The 26700-nt window shown below is 40.2% G+C and overlaps 2 pseudogenes across 1 annotated transcript; one reads left to right on the plus strand and one right to left on the minus strand.

The window, feature by feature from the left end:
* Positions 1-1246: 1246 nt before the first annotated feature.
* Positions 1247-24833, minus strand: LOC148101574 (uncharacterized; annotated as a pseudogene). Its single transcript, XR_015719665.1, has 4 exons — positions 24743-24833; positions 21166-21846; positions 3237-3833; positions 1247-2576 (listed from the first exon to the last, which is right to left on the minus strand). The product of XR_015719665.1 is annotated as an uncharacterized LOC148101574 (transcript).
* LOC148101575 (uncharacterized) lies at positions 8659-9353 on the plus strand (annotated as a pseudogene).
* Positions 24834-26700: the final 1867 nt, after the last annotated feature.

Below are 26700 nucleotides of genomic sequence, written 5' to 3' on the forward strand. Positions count from 1 at the left end.
ATTTGGAGATGGAAAAGAGCTGGATACCAGCTCATCTCACAGCTGCTATCCAGACTAGACGCCTTCTTTTGGTAACATCCGTTACAAGAGCTGCCTCATGTTGCTTCCAGGTGGAGAAAGAATGAAAAGATAAACCATTTTCAACCTTATTCCCTTGCCGGTCGTGCGATCTAACATTACAACCGACCACACAGCAAGTACGAACCATAGCTGGTGTTATCCGTGTGCTTTCGCTCCTCCTTCGCTAGCGCTTTGTTTTGACCCAGAAACATGGCTCCTCAACCAAAAATCCTGGCCACACCCCTCTCGTGACGTCGAGCTCCAAAAGCCCAATTAGGCTAATCATTGTGTCACTTCCGGTATTTCAGACAATCCCCTTTCCGTCAAGGATTTTTAATTTGTTGCTGATTTTTGCTTTGTTGCACTTTTTAAATTTGTTGCGATTTGCACTTCCCAGCCACCGTACTAACCTCATATTGTGGCTGGATTATCTCAATTGTTCTCCCCTACTGGAGTTTGGTCCGTTTACAGCAATTTTCCATGTGACTGCATTTGTCAAAAAAAACAAACAAACAAACAAAAAAACATCGGTAACTTTCATCAAGTGGAAAAAAGTTATCCTTCATTCTCCAGGTTCACTGTGTTATGCTTTGTTATGCTAACATAGCTGTGTTGCTAGCGATCACTAGCACAGCATTATATACCAGCTAGCTCAACTTCAGTAACCCTAAAAACGTCACTGCTGTTTAGTTTTCTGTCTTCATTTATGTTGGAAGTGATAACAGAGCTGTACGTTTTATTTTTGCCCAGAAATCTCTCAGTCAGAACATAGTATATCATGTTTTGGTAACTAATGAAACCAGCAAGCTAACTTTCCGCTAACTTCCTGCTAACTTTGAATGGCATTAAATTTAATAACTTCTGTTTTCATGGATGCCTGGATGTTAAACTTAATTGTTACACCTGGTAAAGCAACAACACTGATCATTTTATTAAAGATGAAAGAATTTAGACAGTTTTTAACACTCAGTGACGCTGTGGTGTTCGTTTGACTTTGGGACCTGAAGCGGACAGAGTTTTGGACCCAGATTACTATGAGTCGCGAGGCTCCTGACTACGGTAGCCATAACACTCAAACAATCCATCAAGTGGTGCGGCTTCGTAGCTTAGCAAAGTCACACTAAAACATTTTTTGACAGATTTTTGAGCGCTGTGTACCACATAAAATCAGGTCGAGGTCATTAAAAACACAGCCAGAATTAATATATAAGGAGCACCAGATTATAAGGCGCACTGCCGATTTTCTTTTAATCTTACACTTCTGTTACATAAGTCTTTTCTTCTTCTTTTTTTTTACATAACTTTCTGAGTGCCAGTCCAAGGATCCATTATTTTTAATTTTGTCCCTTTGTCAGTTTTATGGCCAAAGTGAGTCTTCAAAACAGCAGTTAATAGTTAATCATTTTGACAATTTTTTCGAGTTTGCTTGCCAGAAGTAGACTACTATCTATGATAAGAAAGTGGTTTCCTCATCTTCTGGCAGCTGAGGTGAAAAAAAAAACAATCCCAGGTGCATTCCCCGTGGGCCAGGTTTGTTTACCATATAGGCCTTGGAAACACAGGACACATCATGGGGCAATAAAGATGAACAGAGAGAAAGAGTCCCAGGTGCACACTTAGCAGGGCCAAGTTGAATTAACCATGTTTGCGCTTGTCACTGGTGGCCATAACACAATCAAAGGTTACTTATTGAACCCATTACTGCATGTTAGTGATCACCATATGGTCGTACAACAAGTGGCACATACTTCATTAATATAATTGTACATAATATTTGAAAAAAAATTTTGGTTTTAAACATGTAGTTTAGATGCACACATATGCACACATATACTGACAGACAGACAGACAGTAAATGTAACTAGTGGAACATGTTCATTCACAGCTAAATGAGTCTGACCCTCAAACCAGAAGAGGATCTTTCTGTCTCTTCAGATTCACTGTGATGGGAGTGATTTCAGCCCTGAGTGATCACACTGATGTTTGCACAGAGCAGATAATTTAGTGAATGTTTTGGCACATTGGTAACAGTGAAACAGTTTATTAGTAATGTGGGATCGTTTGTGTTCGGAGTATGAACTGAGATTCCTGAAGCTCTTGTCACACTGGTCACAGCTGTAGTTTCCTTCCATGTGTGTACGTTCATGCCTGTTACGATTATCTGAATATGAGAAGCTTTTGTCACAGTGTCTGCACTTGTATGGTTTCTCTCCTGTGTGGACACGTTTGTGCTTTTTAAGATGACCTGCAGTAATGAAAGATGACCCACACTGATCACAGATGTACTTTTTAACCCCATTGTGAATGAGTTCATGTTGTTTTAATCTACTTGATGTGCTGAAGCTTCTCCCCCATTCTTTGCAGTATTTCAGTTTGTCTCCAGTGTGTCTACGTTGATGTATTTTTAGGGTCTTTTGCTGACTGAAAGTTTTCCCACAGAGGTCACAACGAAAGTCTTTCCCACCACCACAGTGATGACAGGCTTGAGAACTGGATCCATCTGTGTCGCTCTGCTTCTAAACAAAGACACAAAGACAGTGTAAGTCAGTCCTTCAACATTTTTATCCTGAACACCGCCTGAAATAAAGAGCATTCTGCAGACGTCCAATTACATTTTACTGTTTCAGTTAACACACTCTGTAAAAACTGTAAAAACTACAATACTACCACCATAATACTACATTAATACTAAAATCATAACTGAATGCAGAGCGACTGAAAGCTCTTTTCCCCATAGTACTAAGGTGTGAGGACGGAACAGTAAGATGAATAGCAGATGATGATCTGAGAAGGCAGGAAACAGTGGTGATATGGAGCAGGTCACACAAATATGAAGGAGCAGATTTATGGATACACCTGTATGAAAGAAGTAAGATTTTAAAATGTATCCTGGCTTCTATGGACAACCAGTGAAGCTGCTGAAGAACTGAGGTAATATGAGCTCTTGAGGGAGTGCAAGTTATGACCCGAGCTGCAGAATCTTTGAAGAAGTTGGAGTTTATGAAGGGACCTTTTAGGGAGACCAAATAGGAGGGAATTACAGTAATCAATATGGGACGTAATAATCACTCAGAGCTGCTTTTCCATGCAGTAGAATTGCTAACATGCTAACACAGTTTAATGAGTTGTTCCAAACAGTCAGGCTAAAATGACAAGATAAAAATATAAATACATACCTCGCAGTAACTGCACTTGGAGAGTCTCTTTCTGGTGTGGATCTGTTGGTGTTCTCTCAGGTAATGTGGAGATTTAAAAGCCTTCTCACACAGGTCACATTTATAAGGTTGTTCCTCAGTGTGGGTAAACATGTGGCGTTGTAAGTGTGCGTGTTTAGCAAAGTGTTTGCCACACTGATCACAGCTGTACACATCATGTCTGGTGTGAATGCGTAAGTGTATATTTCGGCTCCCTATCCGACTGAAGGTTTTTCCGCAAATGTCACAGCTGTATGCCTTAATTCCAGAGTGGGTAACTAGATGACTCTGTAAGCTGCTACTGTGAGTAAAAGCTCTTCCACACTGATCACAGCTGTACGCTTTAACTCCACTGTGGATGAGTTGGTGTTGTTTTAGGTGACACTTCCTGGAAAAAGTCTTTCCACACAAGTCACAGCTAAACGGTTTCTCTCCAGTGTGGATGACCTGATGACATTTTAGTGTAGACTTCTCAGTAAAATCCTTCCCACACTCATCACAGCTGTATTTGTTCTCTCTCTTTCTTCTGTGAGGTTTGTCGGCCTCCTGAGAGCGCTGACTTCTTGCTCCATGTTGGTCCTGCAGTGACAGAGATACAAACAGAGGCAGTGAGTGAAATGCAGTCGTGGAACAAACTCAACCTTCAAACTTCCTCCATTAACACTAGTTTTAAACCTGAAGGTGGAGTGTGGCACCAAACACCTTAAAGGTCTGTTATCACCACCTGCTGGTAATAGAAACACATTACATCCAACCTGGTGTTAAAAAGAATTCATGACTGTTCAAACTCTAAGATCATGCCCATCCCTCCTGCTGTACACTGTTATTAATGCTAGCATGCTAACACACTCAGAAAGGTAATAAATGTTTACCAAGTCTATACTTTTTTATGTTTCCTGTTTCCTATTATATATTTCTATCATTTTGTCATTTTTCAATATTAATAATTACAATGTAACATTTAGTCTGATTGTAACCAGAGGGATTTTTTTTAATAAAACATACTGACTACATTAAAAAAAAAAAACACCTTTATTTTTAACTCCTTAATTAACAAAACAAATTATTTATTTGTAAAAAATTGTTTGGAATCATGTATGATTTTCGTTCCACTTCTAACGTGTACACCACTTTGTATTGGTCTTTCACGTGGTATTCCAATGAAATGTGACAAAATGTGGAAAAAAGTTAAAGGGAGCCAAAAACGCAAGCCAATGTAAGTCCTCATGTGTTGAAATCAGACATTGGGTCTGAACATGTGACATTATGTTTTTTCAGATAGTGAAAGATGCTGCAAAACAATCTGAGGCAGATTAACTGTGTTATTTAAAGACTGCATGAAGATCCTCTGCAGGTTAGTGCAGGATAAACAGGTTAGTTTGCTGAACTGTGATGGATTTAAAGTAAAGAACAGTGTGTGACTGGTGCACAGTGACTGTGGTGCTCATGTCAGAGTTAGATTACATCAAGTGTAGCAGAGATTCATTTAAACTGAAGCTCATGATGCTGACATTCATTCACTGAGTTCCACCTTCATACCAACAGTATAGTGTCTAATATAAAGACAGTGTACTGTCAGTGTAGAGGATGGAAATCAGCCAGGACAGCTCATGAAACATCTGCTGACATCTGGTTGAATTCAGTTGTGTACATCCACAGAGAGCAGCAGGTCAGCTGATCACAGCCTGTACTTTAAGAAAATCTACTGGAGCTCTCAATAGAAATTATTGTGAGCTGTGATTCTTTTCCCCACGCTGAGCCACTACAGCTGATTTTAGGGTTCCCACCTGCTCAATCCCACTTTAACCTCTTCCCTGCTCATGTTCCTGTTTAGAGGCAAAGTCACCCTCTACAATGTAGGCAACAGAAAATACACACATGTTTTATTTTCCTTCATTTTCTACTTAACTGATTCAAACAGAGAACCTTTATTAGAAATAAATAGTTTGTATTTCATCTACTAATATTATTTTGACATTACATTAATAAAGCACAAGGTTCAGTTAGTTTTGGATAAAAATGTTCTTCAAGGAGCTACTTTTACTTTCTTACTCTAATTACATTTCAGAGCCTGTACTTTTTCACTGTTACTTAAATAAAGAAGGTGAATGAATATTTTTACTGAAGTATTTATAACACTAATATCTGTACTTCTACTTAAGTATAGAGTAAATGTACTTTTGCCTCATCTGATAATTTCTATAATATTATTTATATCAGTGATGGCCAAATGAAGCTTTCTGAAACACTGAAGCTTGTATTGAAAAAGGTTCATTACTCAAAGCTTTTCAACACAGTCCTCTTTGGTGACATCTGCTGGCCAAAAATATGAAGAGCAGCTTGGATGTACAAATTATAATAAAGAGCTTCATTATAGTTGCCCACTTTACAGAGCTCAGCTGACAGCTTCTGTTTCATATCGGGCTGCTGTTGTGGTGCTTTGAACGTGTATTTTTGGGGATGATGAAAAAACCTTCCTTATTTTAACGTGTGCTGTGGTCTCTAAAAAAACAACATAATATACGACACAGTTATATAACAGGTTGGGAGTATGAGAGTTTTAGACGTGACTGATTATTTGGTGAAACTGTGATATTTTCCTCACCTTCTGTGTTGAGCTCATTGTTTCCTCTGTAGTGACTCAGCTGAGTCCAGATGGCTGAAAATGTTCCTCTGCTGCTCCGTCAGACTCTTCTCCTCCTGCTGATCAGCTGGGACACAAAACAGATCTTTGTTAGGCTCCACACTGCACTGAAGAGTCAAAGTGTCTCATATGTTCATCTGACAACACAAAGTACAAATTTCACTCTGATTGCTTGTAGAAATCTTGTGAGACATGTTGTGCTGCAAAGTGAGGAAACTCTCTCACTCACTTATACTTCAGGAGGAACTTTGTGACATTGGCTCTAATATTCTAAGCAGCCCTTTACTATGACAGGGCCAGAAAGTCCTATTTGAAGGTTTGGGAGAAGGACCATGTTAAAGGTGGATTGGGGTTTATACACTTTGTTATGATACAGGTAAGGCTGTAAGAGCCTGAGAAGGTGTCCTGAATGAACCTCTAAAACCAGTTTTCAGCTAACGACTCTGCTTCAGTCTGGAAAACAGCAACTACAAGTTTAAAGACTCCATCAACAATTCACACCCAGCAACAGCCTGAACAGCTCCTCCTGTAGTTTCCACAAACAGGGACAGACCTGTTACTCCCCCACCCCACACTTTCCACACCTTCAGTCCCACCACCTCCACTATTCCCCAACAACCAATGATTAAAACTCATTGATCAAATGTTGTGATTGCAGCGACTGTGAACGGTAATCATGGACATTGATTAATGAGCTTTGATCAGTGCTTTCCTTCCTGCTTTGACTGCAGCTGTGTTTGACACATGAAGACATTTTTACATTCTTCACGATTATACTTTATTCCTTTTGGGGGAAGTGCAGCTTTAAACCTTCACATGATTCAAGTCAACCCAACAAATCAATCTGAACGATCACAGGTGGGAAAAACTTCTGTAGACAAAATAAAATCAAACCCAACATTCAATCCACAACATGATTAAAAACATGATTTCACCAAATCACCAAGAGCTGCACATTAACCACCACAATATATTTTTATTCTCTGTGCTTTCAAATATGAACACTGTTTACTTTCATCTCTCTTTCATTAGTTTTTGTTAACATCTTCCTGTGCATCACTTTACAGCAGCCAGACTCATTAAAATGAGACTTTGTAGGAGTTCACTTCCTCTCATGTGTTCATCCACAGCAGCTGGACAATAAAGTGTATTGTGACCCTGATACTGCAGCAGATCACTCTCATCCATTTCCTGTTATCACTTCAAATAGAAATGAGGCTGTAGAGGTTTGGTGCATGCAGAAAAACAGCTGCAGGGACAATGAAAAGACTTTTCTGCTCCAACTTCTCCCAGCATGCTGAGCTAATGATTAGTTGGTGTTTTTCTCCAAACACTCTCTCACTCTTCTCTCAACGTGTTCACAATAAACTGTGAACAGACACCGAGGAGAGCAGCAGAAGACCTCATTCAGGAGCTAAACTCAACATGAACTGAACTCACAGTAAAGTTAGCTCGGTGCTTACCTTTAGATGAGCCCACAAACCGAGAGAAACTCCGCGATGAAGCTGGAACTCTTTCCAAACACAGGAAACAGATCAGGGAGCAGAGACCCACGTGGTTCACGCTGATCTCAGCTACGATCCAGGAGACAAGGGTGGGCAGATCGATGCAGATATCGATCCAAACGTTGGTTTAGTTTGTTTTATCATCCAAATTCACTATTTTACTCACTTTGGATGAAAAAACCTCCGTCTGTCATCCCGGAAGGCACTTCGTCTTCTTTACATTGTTTATTGTCAAACAACAAAATTGTGCTTTACCGCCACCAACTGGTGTGGAGTATGAACTGGCACGTCGACCCTCAAATGCACACAAACAATTTACTGTGTTTTAAAAACTGGAATAAGGCCTGACAACGTTCACTTCTTGAGTACTTTTGCAGTAAAACAATAAGATCCAGTTTCAGTTTTATGTTTATGTTTTGGATCAGTCGCCTTCTCACAGTGTAATATTTCCTCTTCTCTTTGATCGCCCAGAGATGTGGTGCAGAATATGCCATGAAAATCATTTGTTTGAAGCCAGCTCACCTCCTGCAACCACTTTTCAGAGAATATGTGCTTCTTTTGCAGTTGAGACTACTTCTGACATTTCTGTGGAGGAACACCAAAGTAATTGCTGAACCCTCTGGGGTCCAGGGTATAATTTGCCGTTTTTGACTACTTTTGATTTTACCTCTATATTTCATCTTTAAAAACAGTTTATCTCGCCTTGTTTGGTATAATCTTTTCAGCACAACCTCAAATATCTGAAATTTGAGTTATTCTTTTCATTTCGGCATAATATATTAGCACAATTTATCTAAGTTCAAGCAAAAATTCAAACTCAGAGTAGAAAAAAGTTATATTTTTTACTGTAAAACCCATAAACATGTTTGAAGAATCCTTTTCATAACTTGAAATGCAAATAGAAATTGTACATTTCTAAAGATTCTGCACATGTTTTGCAAACAACAGTTATCTGGTACTATTCGCTTAAAAATGCAGCCAATGCCTCAGGTGTTTTTATATAACAATTTAAATGTATTTACAGAACAAACAGGTGTTCTGCATCAAATAAGAAGGCACACAAATTATTTGTGCCAGTCCAAAAAAATAGTTTGTGTTCAGTATAAGACAGAAGAGAACACCACAGGCCTAAACCCTGCAGGTCTGACAGCAGGAGGTGGATCAGTCCAGTTTTCCATGTGGGAACAGCGTTTACACTGGAATCTGCCTCTGATGGCTTTGATGGAGCAAAGACGCTAGAAGAGCATCTCTCAGCATGGGCCCGAAAAAAGTTCTGTCAGCTGAGGAAGGCGACGATATTAAGAAGTCGCTGGAGTTTATGACAGAGGAGATTTCTGCTGTCAAACTGCAGCAGAAAGCCATCCTGGACCTGGTCGAGGAAGTTAAGGCTCTCCGCATACAGAACGCCGAGAAGGATCGGCGGCTGGCGTACCTGGAGAACAGAGTGGCGGATTTGGAGCAGTACACCCGAATGAACGATGTCATTATCACGGGGCTTCACATCAAACCCCGGTCAAACGCCCGGGGGGTCGCCGCCGACAATGTAGGAGGGCCAGGAGAGGAAGATGTCAACTCCACGGAGCTTCAAGTGGTTACCTGTCTACGGTCCAAATGTGTGGAAGTGGATTATAACAATATTGAGGCTTGCCACCCTCTACCCCGAAAAAATGACGGTGACAAACCAGCCATCATTGTGAGATTTGCAAACAGAAAACACAAAACAGCACTGTTAAAACAAGGAAAGAAACTGAAAGGAGCCGATGTCTTCATGAATGAACATCTGATAAAAAGAAATGCGGACATCGCCAGGAAACACATTACTTGAAAAAACTGGGAAAAATTCAGAATACATGGACCACCAACTGTAAAGTATTCATTAAACTCAATGGAACACCGGAACAAGCCAAAGTGTTGGTCAACAGAAATATGGAGGAGCTGGACAAATACTGAGGTTCAATTTACACTGGAGGTATGAATACACATGTGACGTGACACACAACACAACACATGGCACAGTCTAAAAGAGCTTCATCTGCATCCGACAACAATATCAATATAACTCATTGGAATTCTGTTTATCATAATCTGGAACTGAGAACATTTCGATACACAGACCATAATGTTCTAGACTTAGAAAAGGATATAGACCCGGAAAATATAACATCAGCAATAACTGCTGCTACTTCACTGATGAACAGTTTAAACACACCATCAACATGGAAAATACATTATCAATAATCCATTTTAATAGCAGAAGTTTGTATGCCAACTTCAACAATATGAAGGAATATCTAATTGAGTTGACAAATCCATTTGGAATTATTGCCATTTCTGAAACATGGATCAATGCGGAGAAAGGACTGGACTTTGGACTGGAGGGATATGATGTGAATTTTGTAAATAGAAGGAACAAAAGTGGAGGGGGAGTAGCTGTGCATGTGGATAAAAACCTAAATTACAAGGTGGTAGAAAGTATGACAACTGCGATTGATAATTTGTTAGATGGTATAACAATTGAAATTTATAAGGAAAGAGAGAAAAATGTAATAACTAGCTGTATATATAGAACACCTTTCTCTAGTATTCAAGTATTTAATGACTTCATAGAAGAAATATTCTCTAAAACAAATCAAAAAGTTATGTTTATCTGTGGTGATTTTAATATTGACCTGTTGAATAAAAAAAAAATACAGCAAAAATAGAAAAAAAAAATTCGACTCGCCATCGTATTTTTTGCCTGTTAAAAAACATTCAACTGAAGACTCATTCCACACACTTATATAAAAACAAATTAAGGTGCAATATGGACATTATGGACCATGCTGGTCAGCCTCTGCATCCTCTACACACGGCCATAAACAACCTGTCATGAAACGCCGTGTGGCAGGCAGGAGATGAGGACTCAAAGTGCAGGACAGGATTTATCTAAGTTCAATGAAATGAAAAGGGAAAAAAAAAAAACGCTTGGACACTGCTTGGACACAGGGCACCCACACAAACACAAAGCAGGAGATGAAGCATCGCGGAATATGTTTACAAACAAACTTCATTCTAAGCCAAAGACTAGAAAATATGGTCAAACACATCTTCCCTTTGATTTCACCTGCACAAGTGCTGAGGTAGGTCTCCACTGCAGAATCGGTTCTCCCTTCATCGGGAGCAGCGCTGGGCTCTTCAAATCACCGTCAAACAGTATCCCACATTCTTGATTTTTAGTTCTACTACTACTCCTGACATTTTGGAGATGTTAGCTCTTTATACAGTAAAGTTATAGTGGGATACAAATAATATCAGGCTGATCCTGCCACATTTTGTTCCCCCGGTTCAAATCACGGACAAACAGTATCCCACATCTGCTCTGTGTTGGTACAGGGCATTTAAGGTGATAACAGTGGGTGGATTATATTCTTAAACTTAGTTACAGCGCTTTTAGAAAGACATCTACTTTGATAAAGTCTACTCTCCACTGCTGTGTAACCAATTATTGTAAATGTAAATGTTATCAGGAAATGATCAGGCAGGAGAGGGTTTTCAGGAAACAAATTTTCAGTTTCTATGCCATATGTTGAAACAAGATCTAGAGTGTGCTTAAAGTGGTGGGTGGGTTCTTTTACATTTTGAGAGAAGCCAATTGAGTCTAATAACAGATTAAATGCCATGTTGAGGCTGTCATTCTTAGCATCTACATGGATGCTAAAATCACCCACAATAATTATTTTATCTGAGCTTAGAATTAAATCACATAAAAAGTCTGAGAAATCAGAGAGAAACTCTGTGTAAGGCCCAGGTAGAATATAGATGATATTTCTCTCTTGGCTCTCGGCGAAGGCGGTCACACTTTTCTCCTCTCCTCCTTCCCCTTATCTTCCCTGCTTAGCCTCTTGTGTCCTTGTCCTGTCTCGTGTGTATTACTTTCCCTCGAACAGTCTCTCACTGTCGTTCTCTAAAACCTAAAGAGAATTATGGATTTGATCAACTGGTCTCTGAATGCTATTGACACCCTTTTCTCAACGAGAAGTCTGGGCTCGGGAGAGCCCGAGTGCCCTGGAGGGACTTACCCTGCCGGATACACGATGGACGGGTGGCAAAACTGGAGGATCATGTGCCTGGCGGGACTGTCGATCGAGGACGCTGAAGATATCTACCTATTCGGAACCATGATAACAGGGTTCTTGCTGATCAGAGCTGGCTTGGCCCTGGCTTATCGGAGAATTAAGAGAGCGGAACCGGCTGTTCAAACCCCCCCCAAGGCTGCCCGCTGGAATTGAAGCGATGGGACGAGGCGCGACCTCTCACAATGAACGCAGCATGGTTAACACCTTGGAGACACTTACAGCTGCCGTGAAGACTCAAAATAACACAATTGAGTGTATATTGGGATACATCAAAGAGAGGCCTGCTCAAAATGAGACCCTTGAGCGAAAGTTGGATCACATCGTAGAACGGCTCACTGCAGTTGTGGGGTCTCAGAATCAAAAGGATGACAACACCACGGAACGGAAGTTTGATACCATCATGGGGAGGTTCTCCAGCGGGAGATTGAGAGACCAGTGTTGGAGTGTTAAAGAACAGCTTTGAAATTCTCCTGAGCTGCTCGCATAAAAGAAAAATCAGCAACATCAACATGCGGACACCACGGCGCCAGCTGCAGGCCCAAGGCTGGAGCTGAACAAAAACTCCCTGATAACGACTGTTTGGTGACTATTCTTCCCATCCCATGCAAGGCCAACCTGGGTTGGCTAGCAGACTGTTTACTTAGCCTGATAGAGTGAAGGACACTGTCTCAGCTGAACTATGGACACGCACACACATACACTTACACTGATAAGCACTCACACATCCCCCCTCCCCTTCCAATGCCTTTGATGCTTGTTGCCTCCTGGGAACACGAGGCGGGTCTGGGCCCGCGCTGGAGAGTCGGTGCAGTGGCAGGATGGCTGCTGTGTTGCCTGGGATTACTCCTTATCCCCCACCCAACCCTGTTGCTGGTCACGTGCTCTATAATGTTGTACTGTGGACATTTATGTGCTTTGTGTGCAGAGGAGTTCTTTTGTTTCCTGTTCTCATGCTGTCCTCCTGTAGCCCAGCATGAGTAGAGGTCTCTTTTTTTCCTCTTGTACTTTCCCATTGTAGTGTACATTTCAGTGGTTTTTCTGTAATGCAACCGTTCTCTGACTTGTATCCCCATGTGATGTCTGTGTCGTGTATGTAAGGTCGGGGGGTGGGTTCATTGCACTGCAGGGCAACCTGCCACTGCATGTGGCGAATAAAATTTGAACTCAAACTTGAACAAGTAAGACTGGTTTCTGAGTTTTACAGCTGGGGTGGACAAGGCTAAGCATCAGGCTTTCAAATTAATTAAAAGTCTGTCTTGGTCTTTCGTTGATAAATAGGCTGGTGTGAAAAATTGCTGCCACACCGCCCCCTTGGCCTGTGCTTTGAGGTTTCTGGTAGTTAGAATGACTCGGTTATTGATTGGGAGTGAGTTGTGTAAGGGCGGTCTAACCTCCTTTTTTGTTTTTTGTTTATTTGTTTGTGCCACTTCCCCTTATATCCCAGATACAGGGCATGCATGGCGCTGTTTCCCAGCTGTGCTGAGACCCGAATTGTTTGCCGTGCGTGCCGCAGGTAAATCGATTGCAGTGTCGCTAAACGGGGTGTAACGGTTTGTAGTGTTGTGTTATTTTTCCGTTTATGTGGTAATTCTCATGTTCAGCTGGGATATCAGCAGGATGTGTTGTAAGTCCTGTCTGGAATAACTGGGAATTTGTATGTTTAATTAATGTAATAAATAAATTATCAATTTATTTCTTTGCCCCCTTGTACTCATACCTTGTCCTCAGTTACATTTTGGTGTTGTTACGAACAGGATTCAATGGGAGTGAGCATTTTGTTTTTTTTGTAACCAGGTTTGTAAGATGGTCTCGATTGCCATCATGGAGGGAAGTGAGCAACAAACAATGGCCCAACGTATACTGGAGTTGGAGAATGAACTTAGAGACTTGAAAATGGCATCTGTGGGTACAGAGAGGCCCTCGACGCAATCCTGTGGTATATGTTCAACAGTATAGAAAGTTGCCATTATTTTCAGGGAAGTTGGACAATATGACTCACTGACTCTAGATGACTGGATTGAGCAAATGAGAGACTTTTGCGCACGAGAGGCAGAAGAGAAAAAGAGCAAGCTCAAATTATTTTGAACCATTTAGAGCAGGGGTCGGCAACCCTAGGCACGTGTGCCACAGTTGGCACGCGAAGAATTAACTGATGGCACGACCATAGCTGGACTGGCCATCGGGCATTTGCTTGATGGGCCGATGATTTTTTTTTTTTGTAACGGTATAAACAATGAAAGGTGGTGGATTGGCCAGATGGTGGCCGGTGTGTAAAAATAACTCAGTTGTTTGGTGGTGGCTATGGCGGAGCTTGCACAGATTCAGTAAAATTAACAAGTGGTGGAGGCCAGCAGGTGGATGAGGGAGAGGGGAGGCAGGAGGAGCAGAGACCCGAGGCGGCCCCGGTCCGAGTGTCAGGTGAACTGAACTTCAGGTAAGAAGTTATGACCTGCAGTCTATCTGGGTCAGATATAAACCAAGTTTAGGTGGAGTTTATTTTCGTTATGCTGACTTTTTACAGTCAGTTACAATAACTGGTGCGTACTAGCTAGCATGACATAGTTCCTATACAGCTGGGTTGGTGCTATGATGTTACTGATAGTGAACTTTATTTTATTCATAAGGTTAGTTAGTAGAGTTGCCAACCGTTCCGTAAAAAGACGGAATCGTCCCGCATTCAGAGAAATTACGTTTCGTGTTGAGCTGAGAAGGGACGCAGTTTGTCTAGAATGGAAAAAGACACAAAGGTGGATTTATTCTGTCATTATGCTGCACAGCTGCCTCTTCTTCTCTCATTCTCTCCCCCTCCCTCTCCCGTTGCTACTTTAATCATGAAACTGATCAATGATCAGCTGATCGGCTTTTCTCTCTTGTTTGTTTATCGCCCACTTTGCGCCAGAAAGAGGAAACCAGCGGAGGTCGTGCTAAACAACAGCAGCATGTTTAAGCTTGATCAGCTGTTGTTAGAATTTATTTAATATTACTTTCTAATATCAGCTGATGTTTGCTGGAGCCACAGCTGTAAAACCTGCTGGCAGTGTTGGGGAGTAACGGAATACATGTACCGCCGTTACGTATTTAAAATACAAAATATGAGTAACTGTATTCCGTTACAGTTACCGTTTAAAAAGGTGGTATTTAGAATACAGTTACTTTGTTGAAATAAATGGATTACATGGCGGTACTTCCCTGTTTCATATTGTGGCGTGTCAGGACTGTTTGGGGTTTGTTTGACAGCTACGTTCTGTTGTTCCAGGCGGCAGCGTTACGGTTGCCATGGTTACAGGGTGACGCTCTCTCTCTGCGTGTTTCCTGGGTGAGAGAGGCCTTTTTGTTGTTGTTGTGCTAAGCTAATAGGCAGAATGCTACCGATATAGCTCTAAAGAATGTAGCATCATAGGCAGTGTAGTCCGTGCTGCAGGGAGAATGGACTGCCATACACGTTATGTGTCTGTGAGCGAGGGAGGGAGAAAAAGGAAAAGTACGAGCTGTCATCGAGCAAAAACGGGAGCTGGAAGCATGTAAATATAATAATAACCACTGCAGCCAAGAGGAGTGCCTGACGAGCCCAGTTGTAAGTAAGCGATTAAGACTCGACTGTACACCGTGTTCGTGTTTTCCTCCGAAACAATAAGTTCTGTTGCAGCAGCCTTTCAACGCCTCTCTCTGTCTCTCGCTAGCAAAGTTGACCCAGACAACAAAGTAAAGCTAGTTTTCGGCTACGAGCCAGAGGTCCCTTTACTACGGTTCGGAGCCGCGGACCTTCAGTGACAGTAATAAATCACAGCAATAGTACATTCATGTAGTTGTAAACAGCATGATAATATATTAAGTAATCCAAAGTATTCAGAATACGTTACTCTCATTGAGTAAAGTAACGGAATACGTTACAGAATACATTTTGGGGCATGTATTCTGTATTCTGTAATGGAATACATTTTAAAAGTAACCTTCCCAACACTGCCTGCTGGTCATGATATCGATTTGTTATCTGGTGAGAGGGAAACATGAAGTTGAAACCAGAAGATGTCCTTACTGAATCATCAGAGCTGAACAGGTGATGGAGAAACAGGTTTACCTTTTAGGTGACATGAATGAGTTGAAGGCAAGTTATGAACTGTTTCTGAGAGACAAATAACACCAGGATCTGTTTCTAAGTAGCTGACAGCTGGTAACTGTGCAGGGGCGGGTCTAGCAAAGTTTTGCAAGGGGGGCCAGGAGGGGCATTAACAGGAAAAGGGGGGCACAAAGAAATACTTTCTTATTTTCATTTAAAATGTCTAGCTGTTATTAAATAATTATCTGAATCTTACAACCAAAGTTTCTATCTGATGTAAAATGTATAGAAATCATACATTTACCAACAAGACTGTACATCACTGTCACAACAGCGTTTGTTTTCATTCAAAGGCTTTATGGCTTTAATACCTGGTGGGCCGGTCTTTAGTCAAAATGCCCGGGTTGTTTTTTTTGTCCCAGTCCAGCCCTGGGCACGACACACAGTGAATTAATCTGAGAAGGTGCATCAAAAAATAAATGGCCGCACCAGCGGTGCACATCGCACATCAGCTCGCATAGACACATTAGTTGTGCCGCTTCTTAATGACGGTATCTTAAGTAACAACCCCAACTACCAGATTCAAATTGTAATTGGCTAAAAATAACTTAGCTTACTGGTGAGAGGGACGTTTTTAGCTTTCCACATTCTGACACTTAGAGTAGTCTATCTATCTATCTATCTATATATATCTATCTATCTATCTATCTATCTATCTATCTATCTATCTATATATATATATATATATATATATATATATATATATATATATATATATATATATATATATATATATATACATATATATATCTCATAATAATCTGACAATACCATAATATTGGCTATATTATAATTACATTACCACAGTGAGATGACTTTAGTCTCATGAGCAACATTAGCTAATTGTTATTTACTAACTAATCTTGAAATAACTGTTCGGTACAGAAATGAAGCCCAACAATCGTGTTTTACAGTCCTGTGGTCTCAGCCTCAGATACTCAACTAATCAAAGTGATGTCATGACAAAAATGAATGACCAACAAAAATTTTTCTCCTTCATTTATGTCACACAAAGCTGTATGAAACGTTTCTCGTGGTTAGTATCATGGTTGCTAGGCAACCTGAACAGCGCGACGAAGGCTAGACCTTCCCATTTCACAAGCCTATCACTTCCGCACTTCTCGTACTTATAGAACGCACCGTACGTAGTATGCATAGTGCGCGTACTTCAAGCGTGCAGACCCTGAATTGGGACACAGCCAAGGAACACCGGACTCTTTCAAAGTAAAACAGGAAACATGGAGATTAGACACGACATGAACTTAACATAACCACACAGACATGAAGCATGACAGGTAGACGCACGAACCAGGGAGACTGAGTACGGGGGAAGATGACAGAAGGAACTTAAGAAACAAAACCTAAAGAGCAACATAGGACTTAACTAGATGACCCAAACTAGAGCATAAATGAATACACAAGATACATAAAAACTCAAACACTGGGTCACACGACCCAGGACCATGACAATTAGTGTTTAACTGTAAAGGAGGTCAAAAGCTCCTTAGACAGAGGTTCTAGTATAAGCACAAAAGTAATGAAAAGTCATGGGAGGATTAGCTTTAGTAATAGCCGGTGGGATTTTCATGTTATGTCAATTGCCCGAACACAGTGCTCATGCCTGATATGGTCTACCCGTTAAAGGGGGACAGAGCAACAAATCAGGGAACTGACATGTACATCCTCTACCTAATCACCCGAAACCCCGGCTGATTGTGACCCAAACCTGTTTTCACACCTTGACTCATGTGATTAGATAGAGGATCATCAGGGGGTCCTTTTGTCCCTCTTTGGGGGAAACTCCCACTGGGTTTAAATCTGGGACTCCCCACCATTTGACCTTAGAACTGAAGAAGCTTCTTGGATGAGAGGTGAAACGTTTTCAAGCAACTTAAAGACGTCCAGACACTTTCCAAGCTCCTTAGACGACGATGACCTGGATGACTGAGAACCTTCACAGACTCATCATGGTAACCTTATTCACCTGACTCCTGAACTCTGCTTCCTCACATCTGACCAACGTTAAACTCATGGACTGAACATACACACGCACAACCACCTAAACACACACAATGGACAAAAACAAACCAATGGACAACTGTACCCTCATACACACAAGAATAACATGGACTGAACCACCACTCACAACCACTAGCACTTTATATAGCCTCTGTAGAAATTATCCACATATTTCACTTATCTTAACTGCACTACTGTATAATTCTGTATAAATAATCATTCTGTATAATACGATAATTTTAATTCTACAACTGTTTATAACTTGCATAGTTCATATTTCTGTATAATTTTTTTAATTTCATATTTCTGTATAGTTCTCATATTTATATCCTGTTCACAGCTTGTACACCACCACAGCCTGTACATACCTATAGTTATGGCATATTCATAACATACCTTCATACCGTGAACATTATAACATACCCAAAATAGACCCATAAATAGACCCATATTTTGTACTCTCATACCTATAACAGACCCATTTCTGTAATATATTTATATATCTACATTATTGCTAATATATATTTGTAATATATCTATATCATGGCTAAAGCACTTCTGGATGGATGCAAACTGCATTTCGTTGACTTGTACTTGTGCAGTGACAATAAAGTTTAATTCTATTCTATTCTATTATTCCCTCAACAATGTGGAGATCCAGTTTTCTCACCTTCTGGCAGCTGAGGTGAGAAAAAACAATCCCAGGTGCATCCCCCGCAGCCCAGGTTTGTTTACCAGATAGGCTTTGGGAATGCTGGACACAACATGAGGCAATAAAGATGAGCAGAGAGTCCCAGGTGCACACTCAGTAAGTTTAATTAACTAAACACACAGGTTAAGACAAGGTTTGCAAATGTAAGTAAAACAATGACAACATTTAACAATTTCAATGTAACAATAGTGTATACATGTCAGTGTAAGTTCAGTGTATACAGGTATATATGTCGTAAAAAGTCCACAACACTGCCATTGGTGGCTTTTTTGCATTCAGCAGTTGCCTCATTCTTCTGACACACAAAACAAACCTTTGGACTACATACTGCAAACACGGTAACCGTAGCAAATGTCTCACGTGTTACTGTTATCCGATTACTTTTTTCAAGTAACGAGCAAAGCAAGGGATTACTATTGCAAAAATTGTAATTAGATTACTGTTACTTTCCCGTAGGAACGCTCCGTTACTGCGTTACTAAAACCGTGATTTTTTTTGTGAGAATGTCTCATGACAGTGACGTAAGCGAGTGCGACGTTCGTGACAACAGCTGTGTGCAGATCAACAATGGATCATATATCGAGTGCGGGAGAGAGTATGAGCATGCAGCGTTTAAAGCGTGGAAGTACTGACCTTACTTTGAGTTTGATTCCATAAAAAGTGACAAAAACATTAGTGTCCGTTGTGCGTGGGAAGAAAACTTCTTTTTACAGCGAAAAAAACCCCTAAACTTCCAAGCAAGTGAGCTAGGACGTAATGAGAAATTCACAGAGAAACTTGCGGATTCTTCAACTGACCGCTGCGGCACACCTGCACCAGGGTAAACCTCCGCCTACCCACTCCTGCTTTACAGGTGAAAATAGAGCAAAAGGACTGCTAGTCTTTGATTTTATTTATTTTCTGCTGTGTTTTACTTGCATCTATTTGAAAGACTGAGTGTAAACACAAAAAAATATTTTATTTTATGTGCTGGAATGTGCAGAAAATAGGTTTAAACCAAATTTCTTCCAGTCAGAGAATGTTGCATATAATTACATTTTTGCTTGATGCATAAAGTTAAAAGATTAAAACTAATAAAAAAAAGTTTTAAAAAGAGACTTTTCCATTTTTTCATTTGATTACATTTTGAATGATGGATTATGTAGAAAAAGTAGAATTGGGCTGAAAGATCTATCGCTTTATCACCTATTCAGGTTGTAAATCGTGTTGTTAAAAAGTAACTAAGTAATTAATTACTTTTGAAAATAAGTAATGAGTAATGTAACAGGATTACTTTTTTGGGAAAGTAATCAGTAATTAGTTACTGATTACTTTTTTCAAGTACCTTGACCAACACTGCTAGTGTCACTCCTAAAACTTCCCCATCTTCCTAAACAACCAAATGCCACATGTTGCCATATAGTTTTTTTATTGATTGACGTGGTACACTTTAACACAAAGAGGGAAGGATGTTCTTTTTATTTATTCATTTCTTTGCCTGCAAGCGGAGAGTGTTTGCTAGTGCCTTCCTTAGAACATGCCGCTTATACCCTTTCTTCGTGCTCTAAATACAATGCTGTTTTATTTATTTATTTTTAAATTGCATGTATTTTTTTAAAATCATAAATCTGGTTTTACGTGGCCTGTCAACACAATTTAAAAACTGGTACATAGTTTGAAGTCCACACTTTCGACTCAAGTTGAAATGGAGACTCTGGGTTAGTGCATCTTGTTGCTCTTACTTAAATTGGTCAAGTGATTTTGACATGCCGTTGACCCCTGAGGGTTAAAACGTTACTAGAGGAACATTTTTGTTCACAGCTGTCTCATCAGATTTTTACATCTGAACTCTGTGGAGCCTGATCTCAAGGGTTTTAAGTTTGACCCTCAAACTAGAAGAGGATCTTTCTGTCTCTTCAGAGTCACTGTGATCCTGTGATGGCAGTGATTTCAGCCCTGAGTGATCACGCTGATGTTTGCACAGAGCAGATAATGAATTGAATGTTTTGGCACATTGGTAACAGTGAAACAGTTTATTAGTAACGTGGGATTGTTTGTGTTCAGAGTATGATCTGAGATTCCTGAAGCTCTTGTCACACTGGTCACAACTGTAGTTTCCTTCCATGTGTGTACGTTCATGAAGGTTACGATTACCTGAATGTGTGAAGCTTTTGTCACAGTGTCTGCACTTGTACGGTTTCTCTCCTGTGTGGACTCGTTTGTGTTTTTTAAGCTGACCTGCAGTAATGAAAGATGACCCACACTGATCACAGAGGTGCTTTTTAACCCCACTGTGAATGAGTTCATGTTCTTTTAAGTGATGCGATGTAGGGAAGCTTCTCCCACATTCTTTGCAGTATTTCAGTTTGTCTCCAGTGTGTCTACGTTGATGTATTTTTAGGGCGTCTTGCCAACTGAAAGATTTTCCACAAAGGTCACAATGAAACTCTTTCCCACAGTGATGACAGGGTTGAGAACTGGATCCATCTGTGTTGCTCTGCTTCTAAACAAAGACGGTGTAAATCAGTCCTTCAACATTTTTATCCTGAACGTCACCTGAAATAAAGAGCATCTCTGCAGACGTCTAGTTACATTTTACTGTTTCAGTTAACACACTCAGTTTACTGGGCTGCAATAACTACAATACTACCACCATAATACTACAGTAATACTAAAATCATAACTGAAATGAAAATCCGAATAATCAATCAGTTCTGCTTTTCCATGCAGTAGAATTGCTAACATGCTAACACAGTTTAATGAGCAGAGTTGTTCCAAACAGTCAGGCTAAAATGACAAGATAAAAATATAAATACATACCTCACAGTAACTGCACTTGTAGAGTCTCTTTCTGGTGTGGATCTGTTGGTGTAGTCTCAGGTAACGTGGAGATTTAAAAGTCTTCTCACACAGGTCACATTTATAAGGTCTCTCCTCAGTGTGAGTCAACATGTGGCATTGTAACTGCATGTTGGTTATAAACTGTTTGCCACACTGTTCACAGCAGTACACATCATGTCCGGTGTGAATGCGTAGGTGTGTATTTCGATTCCGTATATGGCTGAAAGTTTTTCCACAAATGTCACAGCTGTATGCCTTAATTCCAGAGTGGGCAACTAGATGCCTCTGTAAGCTGCTACTTTGACTAAAAGCTCTGCCACACTGATCACAGCTGTACGGTTTAACTCCACTGTGGATGAGTTGGTGATGTTTTAGAGTATCCTTCCTGGAAAAAGTCTTTCCACACAAGTCACAGCTGAACGGTTTCTCTCCAGTGTGGATGACCTTATGCTGTTTTAGATTAGCCTTCAGAGTAAACTCCTTCCCACACTTATCACAAGTATGCGCTTTAACTCCACTGTGAATGAGCTGGTGTCTTTTTAAGCTTCCATTGTGCCTAAAATCTTTCCCACAGTTGTCACAGGTGTATGTTTTCTCTCTCTTTCTTCTGTGAGGTTTGTCGGCCTCCTGAGAGCGCTGACTTCTCGCTCCACGCTGGTCCTACAGTGACAGAGATACAAACAGAGGCAGTGAGTGAAATGCAGTCGTAATGCAGAACAAACTGAACCTTCAAACTCCCTCCATTAACACTAGTTTTAAACCTGAAGGTGGAGTGTGGCACCAAACACCTTAAAGGTCTCTTATCACCACCTACTGGTAGTTCTAACACATTACATCCAACCTGGTGTTAAAAATAATTCATGACTGTTCAAACGTCTGTGAAGGTTCTCAGTCATCCAGGTCATCGTAGTCAAAGGAGCTTGCAAAGAAAAGCGTCTGGACTTCTTTAAGTTACTTGAAGACGTTTCACCTCAAACTCTAAAGCATATACAGATATTATGTATTGGTCCGATACTGACCTAAATTACTGGATTGGATATCGGAGAAATAAAAAATGTAATCCGATCCATTAAATATCACGAAAGCACGTCACAAAACTTGTGACACGCCGTAACTCGCCTCATAATGTTAGCATGTCGGAGCAGTATGCATCACGTGATAGAGCGGCTGTGGCGTGCGAGACCTGTCGATGGTCTGGTTGAGCATTTGGATCTTCGCTAACAACCCAGCATTTCATCTCCGAGGAAGTTTTCCCAGAGAGAAGTAAAGCAAGTGTGTAAGTTCATCTCTGAATGTTTGTAAAGCATTCCCGCGTTAAGCTTAACAACCAATATATTGAGCGACTGCCTCTCTCTCTCTCCTGCTGCTACTTCAATCATGAAACTGATTAATGATCAGCTGATCTGCTTTTCTGTCGCGAGTCCGTCTCTCGTTTGTTTTTGGCCGACTTCTCACCAGAAAGAGGAAACCAGCGGCTGAACAACTGCAGCACGTTTAAGCTTGATAAGCTGTTGTTAGAATTTATTTAATATTACTTTCTACACCAGAATCTTTTTCTAGGTAGCTGACAGCTGGTAACTGTGCAGGGGCGGATCTAGCAAAGTTTAGCCAGGGGGGCCGATAGGGCATGAACAGGGAAAAGGGGGGCACAAAGACATACTTTTCTTTCTTATTCTCTTTTAAAATGTCTATCTTTTAATAAATAATTATCCGAATCTTACACCCAAAGTTTTAATTTGATGTAAAGTGAATAGAAGTCCATTATTGTATATAGTAACTATTAAGTCTAATATACCCTAGTAAGCTATACTACTTTTTCCTTTGGGAAGGCTGCAATTCTGTTGAAGAAAGACGATGAATCTATTTAATATTTCTTGAAAAATAATTTATTTCTGCGCATTTTTTTTGCATCAAATTAAGGTTGATTATGTCGATTAAGCATCATGAGGTGGAGCGTGAGGGGTGGTTCCCTTTTTTTTTTTTGTTGCTGGGAGTTGGAAGCCTATTAGTTAGGTTGCTTAATATTTACGCTAAGTAATCTTTAAAATACCAGAATAGGGAGGATGGTGTAGGTTTAAGTTTATTAGATTGATCAGTATTCCTGAACTATAATTTTTTTTTTAAAACTTGAGTATGAACTTATACAAAATGCAGCAAGATACAAGAAAAACCCAGTTGTATTGATTAAAAAACACTATATCGGGTTCATATCGGTATCGGCGGATATCCAAATTTATGATATCGGTATTGGTATCAGACATAAAGTGGTATCGTGCTATCTCTAGTTCAAACACTCTAAAAGTTCAAGGGGGTCGAATACTTTTGCAAGCCACTGTAAGTCCTCATGTGTTGAAATCAGATATTGGGTCTGTACATGTGACAATTTGTTTTTTCAGGTTGTGAAAGATGCTGCAAAACAATCTGAGGCAGACTAACTGTGTTATTTAAAGACTGCATGAAGATCCTCTGCAGGTTAGTGCAGGATAAACAGGTTAGTTTGCTGAACTGTGATGGATTTAAAGTAAAGAACAGTGTGTGACTGGTGCACAGTGACTGTGGTGCTCATGTCACAGTTAGATTACATCAAGTGTAGCAGAGATTCATTTAAACTGAAGCTCATGATGCTGACATTCATTCACTGAGTTCCACCTTCATACCAACAGTATAGTTTCTAATATAAAGACAGTGTACTGTCAGTGTAGAGGATGGAAATCAGCCATGACAGCTCATGAAACATCTGCTGACATCTGGTTGAATTCAGTTGTGTACATCCACAGAGAGCAGCAGGTCAGCTGATCACAGCCTGTACTTTAAGAAAATCTACTGGAGCTCTCAATAGAAATTATTGTGAGCTGTGATTCTTTTCCCCACGCTGAGCCACTACAGCTGATTTTAGGGTTCCCACCTGCTCAATCCCACTTTAACCTCTTCCCTGCTCATGTTCCTGTTTAGAGGCAAAGTCACCCTCTACAATGTAGGCAACAGAAAATACACACATGTTTTATTTTCCTTCATTTTCTACTAAACTGATTCAAACAGAGAACCTTTATTAGAAATAAATAGTTTGTATTTCATTTACTAATCTTATTTTATTATTACATTAATAAAGCACAAGGTTCAGTTAACTTTGGATAAAAACATGTGGTTAAAAAGTTCTTCAAGGAGCTACTTTTACTTTCTTACTCTTATTACATTTCAGAGCCTGTACTTTTTCACTGTTACTTAAATAAAGAAGGTGAATGAATACTTTTATTGAAGTGTTTTTTAAAAACTAGTATCTGTACTTTTACTTAAGTATAGAGTAAATGTACTTTGAACGTGTATTTTTTGGGGTCATGAAAAAAATGTTATGTCCATTTGATTATTAATAATTTTGATGAATAAACCTTCCTTATTTTAACATGTGCTGTGGTCTTTCTTTGCTGCTGACTTCTTAATGTTTGTAAACACAATTTAAAAATACATAATAATATGCAACACAGTGATATAACAGGTTGGGAGTATGAGAGTTTTAGACGTGACTGATTATTTGGTGAAACTGTGATATTTTCCTCACCTTCTGTGTTGAGCTCATTGTTTCCTCTGTAGTGACTCAGCTGAGTCCAGATGGCTGAAAATGTTCCTCTGCTGCTCCGTCAGACTCTTCTCCTCCTGCTGATCAGCTGGGACACAAAACAGATCTTTGTTAGGCTCCACACTGCACTGAAGAGTCAAAGTGTCTCATATGTTCATCTGACAACACAAAGTACAAATTTCACTCTGATTGCTTGTAGAAATCTTGTGAGACGTGTTGTGCTGCAAAGTGAGGAAACTCTCTCACTCACTTATACTTCAGGAGGAACTTTGTGACATTGGCTCTAATATTCTAAGCAGCCCTTTACTATGACAGGGCCAGAAAGTCCTATTTGAAGGTTTGGGAGAAGGACCATGTTAAAGGTGGATTGGGGTTTATACACTTTGTTATGATACAGGTAAGGCTGTAAGAGCCTGAGAAGGTGTCCTGAATGAACCTCTAAAACCAGTTTTCAGCTAACGACTCTGCTTCAGTCTGGAAAACAGCAACTACAAGTTTAAAGACTCCATCAACAATTCACACCCAGCAACAGCCTGAACAGCTCCTCCTGTGGTTTCCACAAACAGGGACAGACCTGTTACTCCCCCACCCAACACTTTCAACTCCTTCAGCCCCCCAGTCCCTCCACCTCCACCATTCCTAAAAGTTTGATTCTGTGCAGCCATTCCCCAACTCTCTGTGAACGGTACTGTCCCGATTTTTTGATGTTGGTCTGAGAACAAAAAAACATTACTCAGATCTTGTCCAGTCAACAACAAATATTTATTAAGCACATGTGTGGGAGATGTACACGACACCACCCTCAGCGTAGTCCAGTAGATCTAAAAGAGGAAGCACTTCGATATACAGTTTTATATGTCAGGGTTCACGCCGCTTCATGCGTAAGCAGATAACATAACATGCGCGGCAGTTGTCTGCAACTCCTTTTATATTATTGATGTTTGTTCCTCACTAACAGTTTCAGCACTCTCTCACCTCCATCTGTTTCCTGTTTCTCGTTGTGAGGCCCCATGATCGTATATGACACATCCTGAGTACATCCTGTTCTAATCTGCACAGGCACATATTCAGTTACAAGCAAAACACTACTTTAAATGTCTTCCAGTTTAAACCTTCTATAACCTCTTGATTAATATGGCACTTATTTAAAATTACAACATTTATATTTTCCACAGTACTCGTGGTCATTGATCAGTGGTTTCAGTGCTTTCCTTCCTGCTTTGACTGCAGCTGTGTTTGACACAGGAAGACATTATTACATTCTTCACGATTATACTTTATTCTTTTTGGGGGAAGTGCAGCTTTAAACCTTCACATGATTCAAGTCAACCCAACAAATCAATCTGAACGATCACAGGAGAAAAAAAACTTCTGTAGATAAAATAAAACCCAACATTCAATCCACAACATGATTAAAAACATGATTCTCCCAAATCACCAAGAGCTGCTCATTAACCACCACAATATATTTTTATTCTCTGTGCTTTCAAATATGAACACTGTTTACTTTCATCTCTGTTTCATTAGTTTTTGTTAACATCTTCCTGTGCATCACTTTACAGCAGCCACACTCATTAAAATGAGACTTTGTAGGAGTTCACTTCCTCTCATGTGTTCATCCACAGCAGCTGGACAATAAAGTTTATTGTGACCCTGATACTGCAGCAGATCGCTCTCATCCATTTCCTGTTATCACTTCAAATAGAAATGAGGCTGTAGAGGTTTGGTGCATGCAGAAAAACAGCTGCAGGGACAATGAAAAGACTTTTCTGCTCCAACTTCTCCCAGCATGTTGAGCTAATGATTAGTTGGTGTTTTTCTCCAAACACTCTCACTCTTCTCTCAACGTGTTCACAATAAACTGTGAACAGACACCGAGGAGAGCAGCAGAAGACCTCATTCAGGAGCTAAACTCAACATGAACTGAACTCACAGTAAAG

The sequence above is a fragment of the Neolamprologus brichardi genome, chromosome 9 (genome assembly GCF_056152115.1).
Source record: "Neolamprologus brichardi isolate AB-2024 chromosome 9, ASM5615211v1, whole genome shotgun sequence".
NCBI lineage: Eukaryota > Metazoa > Chordata > Actinopteri > Cichliformes > Cichlidae > Neolamprologus > Neolamprologus brichardi.